The 6000-nt window shown below is 33.3% G+C and overlaps 1 protein-coding gene across 1 annotated transcript in view; it reads right to left on the reverse strand.

Annotated features, from left to right (window-relative positions):
• The window catches only part of DNAH6 (dynein axonemal heavy chain 6), a 302264-nt gene that overhangs the window by 148707 nt on the left and 147557 nt on the right, over nt 1-6000 (reverse strand).

Here is a 6000-nt window from a genome sequence, read left to right on the forward strand (position 1 = left end):
TGTGGGGGAGGGGAATAAAAAATGTAGATCTTTTAGAAGGCATTTGAATTTAAACAGCTATCAGTTTAAAACAAGTAGATATAGTTATAGGTCAACATATATAAACAGCATGGTAACCACAAATCAAAACTTACAATAGATACACAAAAACAAGAAAGAAAGGAACACAAGTATACCACTAAAGAAAATCACCAAACCACAAGGGAAGAAACAAAGAGAAGAAGAAAAGAACAGAGAAGAACTACAAAACAACCATAAAACAAGTAATAAAATGGCAATAAGTACATAACGATTAATAATCACTTTAAATGTCAATGGACTAAATGCTTCAATAAAAAAGAAATAGGGTAGCTGATTGGATACAAAAACAAGACCCATCTATGTGCTGCTTACAAGAGACTCACTTCAGAGCTAAAGACACACACAGACTGAAAGTTAGGGGATGGAAAAATATGTTTCATGTAAATGGAAATGACAAGAAAGCTGGGGTAGCAACACTCAGGCAAAATAGACTTTAAAACAAAGTCTATAACAAGCAATATAGAAGGACATTATTAATGATAAAAGGGTCAATAAAAGAAGAGCATGTTACACTCATTAACATATATGCACCCAATACAGGAGCACCTAAATATTCAAAGAAAACGTTAACAGATATAAAGGGAGGTATTGCCAATAATACAATAATAGTAGGGGATTTTAATACCTCACTTATATGAATGGACAGATCATCCAGACCAAAAACAACAACAACAACAACAACAACAACAACAAGGACACAGTTGTCTTAAATGACACATTAGACCAGTGGGACTTATAGATATCTACAGGACACTCATCCAAAAACAGCAGAATACACATTCTTTTCAAGTGCATTTGCAATATTCTCCAAGACTGATCATATGCTAGGCCACAAAAATAAGTCTCAACAAATTTAAGAGGACAGAAATTACATCAGGCATTTTTTTCCTGATCACAATGGTATAAAACTAGAAATCAGTTACAGGAAGAAAAATGGGAAAAACACAAACTCATGGAGACTAAACAACATGCTAATAAGAAAGCAATGGGTCAATGAAGAAAGCAAAGAGGAAATCAGAAAATACCTTGAGGCAAATGAAAATAAAAAAAATAACTTTCCAAAATCTATGGGATACAACAAAAGCAGTTCTAAAGGGGAGGTTTATAGTGATACAGGCAAGAAAAATCTCAAATAAACAACCTAACCTACCATCTAAAGAAATCAGAAAAAGGAGAGGAAACGAAGCCCAAAGTCAGCAGAAGGAAGGAAGTAATAAATATCAGAGAGGAAATAAATATAATTGAAAAAACAAACAAACAATAGAAAAGATCAATGAAACCAAGAGCTGCTTCTTTCAAAAGATAAACAAAATTGATAAATCTTTAGCCAGGTTCACTAAGGAAGAAGACAGAGGAACCAAATAAAAAAATAAGAAATGAAAGAGAGGAATATACAACTGATCTCACAGAGATACAAAAAATCATAAAAGAATGCTATTAACAATTACATGCCAATAAACTGGACAATGTAGAAGAAATGGATAAATTTCTAGAAACATATAATCTTCCAAGACAGAATCAGGATGAAATAGACAACATAAACAGACTTATCACTAGATGTGAAATTGAATATGTAATTAAAAAGAAAAATCTTGCTACAAAAAAAGTCCAGGACCAGATGGCTTCATGGGGGAATTCTATCAAACATACACAGAAGAGCTAATAGCTATCTTTCTCATACTATTCAAAAAAGTTGAAGAGGAGGGAACAGTCACAAATTCATTCTATGAGGCTACTATTACATGGTACCAAAACTAGACAAAGACCCTAAAAATAAAAAAGAAAATTACAAGCCAATACTTCTGATAATATACGTGCAAAAATTCTCAACAATGATACATCATTTTTTTGTTGTTGTTTTTTTTTAACATCTTTATTGGAGTATATTTGCCTTACAATGGTGTGTTAGTTTCTGCTTTATAACAATGATCAAGTTGGATTTATTCCAGGAAGGCAAGAATGGTTTGATATTTGCAATTCAATCAGTGTGATACACCATATTAACAAAAAAGAGGAAGAATAAAAATCACATGATCATCTCAACAGCCACGGAAAAAGCATCTGACAAAATTCAAAATCCATTTATGATAAAAACTCTCAAGAAACTGGATATAGAGGGAACATATCTCAATATACTAAAAGCCATTTATGACAAACCCACAGCTAACATCATACTCAATGGTGAAAAGCTGAAAACTTTTATTTTAAAATCACAACAAGATAAGTATGCCCACTCCTGCCACTTTTATTCAACATAGTACTGGAAGTCTTAGTCACAGCAATCAGATAAGAAATAGAAATAAAAGGAATCCAAATTAGAAAGAAGGAAGTAAAAATGTCACTTTCTGCAGATGACATCATATTATATATAGAAAATCCTAAAGACATAACCAAAAATCTACTAGAGCTCATCAGTGAATTTGGTAAAGGTGCAGGATACAAAATTAATATACAGAAACATGTTGCATTTCTATACAGTAACAACAATCTATTGGAAAGAGAAATTAAGAAAACAATCCCATTTACAATCACATGAAAAAGAATAAAATATCTAGGAATAAACCTACCTAAGGAGGTAAAAGACATGTACTCAGAAAACTATAAGAAACTAATGAAAGAAATTGAAGAAGACACAACAGATGGAAAGATACATTGTGCTCATGGATTAGGAGAATCAACATTGTTAAAATGACCATACTACCCCAAGGCAATCTATATATTTGATGCAATCTCTCTCAAAATACCAATGGCATTTTTTCACAGAAATAGAACAAATAGTTTTATGATTTGTATGGAAACACAAAAGAGCCCAAATAGCCAAAATAATCTTGAGAAAGAAGAAAAGACCTGTAGGTATCACACTCCCTGACTTTAGATTATATTAAAAAACTACAATAATCAAAACAGTATGGTACCAGCACAAAAACAAACTCATAGATCAATGAAACAGAATAGAGAGCTCAGAAATAAACCCACACACTTATGGTCAATTAATCTATGACAAAGGAGGCAAGAATATACAATGGCAAAAGACAGTCTCTTCAATAAGTGGTGCAGGGAAAACTGGACAGCTACATGTAAAACAATGAAATTAGAACATTTTCTCACACCATATAAAAAATGAACTCAAAATGGATTAAAGACATAAATTTAGGACTGGAAACCATTAAAATCCTAGAAGAAAACATAGGCAGAATACTCTTTTGACATAAATTGTAGCAACATTTTTTGGATTTGTCTCTAAGGCAAAGGAAACAAAACCAAAAATAAACAAATGGGACCTACTTAAATTTAAACGTTTTTGCACAGAAAAGGAAATCATCAACAAAATGAAAAGACAATGGGAGAATATTTGCAAATGATGAGGGGTTAATATCCAAAATATATAAATAGCTCATACAACACAATATCAAACAAACAAACAACCCAATTAAAAAATGGGCAGAAGACCTGAATAGACATTTTTCCAAAGAAGACATACAGATGGCCAACTGGCACATGAAAATATGCTCAATATCACTAATCATCAGAGAAATGCCAATCTAAACCACAATGAGATATCACTTCACACCTGTCAGAATGGCAACCAACAAAAAGACCACAAACAACAAATGTTGGTGAGGATGTGGAGAAAAGGGAACACTTCTATGCTCTTGGTGGGAAACTGGTGCAGCCAACTATGGAAAATAGTATGGAGGGTCCTTAAAAAACTAAAAATAGAACTATCATATTATCCAGCAATTCCACTCCTGGGTATAAATCCAAAGAAAATGAAAACACTAATTTGAAAAGCTACTTGTACCTCAATATTCACAGCAGTATTATTTACAATAACCAAGGTATGGAAGCAACCTAAGTGTCCACCAACAGATGGATGGATAAAGAAGATTTGGTATGTATATACGTTGGAATATTACTCAGCCATAAAAAGAATAAAATTTTGCCATTTGCAGCAACATGGATAGATCTGGAGGGTATTATGCTTCGTGAAATAAGTCATACAGAGAAAGATAAATACCCTATGTTATCACTTATACATGGGATCTAAAAAAATAAACTAGTGAATATAACAAAAGAAATAGACTCAAAGATATAGAGAACAAACGAGTGGTTATCAGTGGTGAGTGGGAAGGGGGAGAGGCAAGATAGGGGTAGGGGATGAATAAGTACAAATTACTATGTATAAAACAAATAAGCTACAAGGATATATTGTTCAGCACAAGGAATATAGCCAATATTTTATAATACATTTAAATGGAGTATAATCTATAAAAATATTGAATCACTATGCTGTACACCTGAAACTAATACAATATTGTAAATCAACTATACGTCGATAAAGAAAGAGCAAGGAAAAAAGGTACTAGATGAAAATAAAAGAGATGAACTTTACAGCACTGTGTTAAGAAAGTCTACCTCAAAAAGATAAAAATTCTATAACTTTTTAAAAAGTTGATAAAGTGGGGCTTCCCTGGTGGCGCAGTGGTTGAGAGTCCGCCTGCCAATGCAGGGGACACGGGTTCGTGCCCCGGTCCGGGAGGATCCAACATGCCGCGGAGCGGCTGGGCCTGTGAGCCGTGGCTGCTGGGCCTGCGTGTCCAGAGCCTGTGCTCCGCAACAGGAGAGGCCACAGAGGTGAGAGGCCCGCGTACCGCCAAAAAAAAAAAAAAAATATCTGCCCTAACCTGCTTCTTAAAGGGTCTGTGACTTTAAAAAAAAAAAAAAAAAAAAAAGTTGATAAAGTGAAAAAATAAAAACAAGCAAAAATCAAACTTCTGTGAGGCAAAAGCCTTTAAACATAAAGAGTGAGTGATATACTTAGAGAATATTTCCAATTTTTATACCAGATAAAGTTTATGATTTCCCACAAATTGCTAAGTAAAAGAGCACAATAGAATAATGCTCTAAGAATAATAAATAAATAAATAAATAAATAAAATATAAATGAGTAATGAACATAAGAAATAATGCTCAGTGGTACTAATAATTAAAGTAATGTACATAAAATAGGCTACTATTTTGGTATCTCTCCCTCCAATACATATAAAGGGATATGGGCATTATCATAAAACTGTTTATATAAATGTAAAATGTCTTTGGAGGACATATTGATAGGATCTATGTAAATCTGTAACGTCCATACCCCATGATCTAGGAAATGTACTTCTTAGAATCTCACTCATAGCAATATCATAATTGTGCAAACATAACTGTATAGAAATTTTCATCATGTTCTGCCAAAAGTGAGTAGACACATGTTCTGGGTAACAGGGGATCTGACAGTGGATAAAGGCAAAGAGAATCCCCAGCAAGGTCATAAATGGGCATCCCAGGATGACAGATATGTACCAGGGGTAATGGGCAACCAGTGTAGATCAGAGAGGAGGATGAGGGCTCCAAGGAGACAAATTCAAGAGAATATTTTGTATGATTGAAGGTCGTTTTTGTTTTTGTTTTTAGGAGATTTATATTCTGGCAGAATTTGAAATGAATTAGTGATAGATTTATAGAAAAGTAGGTAAAAGGAATAAAAAACAAAAATTAAGATAATATATGAAGGGAAGATGAAAAGCTAGATAATTTAATAACAAGGGAAAGATAGTGCAGCTTTGGGTAACATTTATACCTCTATAATAAATTATGGAAATCCTGAACATTTAGCTCCAGTTGTATTGTAACGTGACTACACAGAGAGGATGGGTGGAGGGGGAGAGGTGTGTGTGCATATCCTCATCTCTCTGTTAGTAACTTAATAGATAACATCTAAAATGGGAAAGTCATGAGATGGCATAAACGTGGTACTAAAAAATATGGAGGTTGTTGTAGAGCAGAAATTAGCACACCATTGTAAAGCAATCATACTCCAATAAAGATGTTAAAAAAATATGGAGGGAAATAGGAAAGAGTGAATGAATGAAT

Source organism: Lipotes vexillifer, unplaced genomic scaffold (assembly GCF_000442215.2).
Source record: "Lipotes vexillifer unplaced genomic scaffold, Lipotes_vexillifer_v1.1 scaffold1098, whole genome shotgun sequence".
Classification (NCBI taxonomy): domain Eukaryota; kingdom Metazoa; phylum Chordata; class Mammalia; order Artiodactyla; family Lipotidae; genus Lipotes; species Lipotes vexillifer.